Source organism: Cariama cristata, unplaced genomic scaffold (assembly GCF_000690535.1).
Source record: "Cariama cristata isolate BGI_N322 unplaced genomic scaffold, ASM69053v1 scaffold26596, whole genome shotgun sequence".
Lineage (NCBI taxonomy): Eukaryota > Metazoa > Chordata > Aves > Cariamiformes > Cariamidae > Cariama > Cariama cristata.
In genome coordinates this window covers 2,789-3,096 of record NW_009624218.1, presented here as the reverse complement: position 1 = coordinate 3,096, position 308 = coordinate 2,789, and positions in this window count along the sequence as shown.

Below are 308 nucleotides of genomic sequence, written 5' to 3'. Positions count from 1 at the left end.
GCAGCCTGCCAGTACCTAAAGGGGGGCTTGGTAAGAACGATGGGGACAGCCTTTTTTTAGCAGGGCTGGTTGTGATAGGACGAGGGGTAATGATTTTAAACTAAAAGGGGATAGCTTCAGACTAGATGCGAGGAGGAAATTTTTTCCAATGAGGGTGGTGAAACACTGGCACGGGTTGGTAGCTGCCCCATCCCTGGAAACATTCAAGGTCGGGTTGCTGTAGTTGAAGCTGTCCCTGCTCCTTGCAGGGGGGTTGGACCAGATGACCCTTAAAGGTCCCTTCCAACCCAAGCCATTCGGTGCTTCGA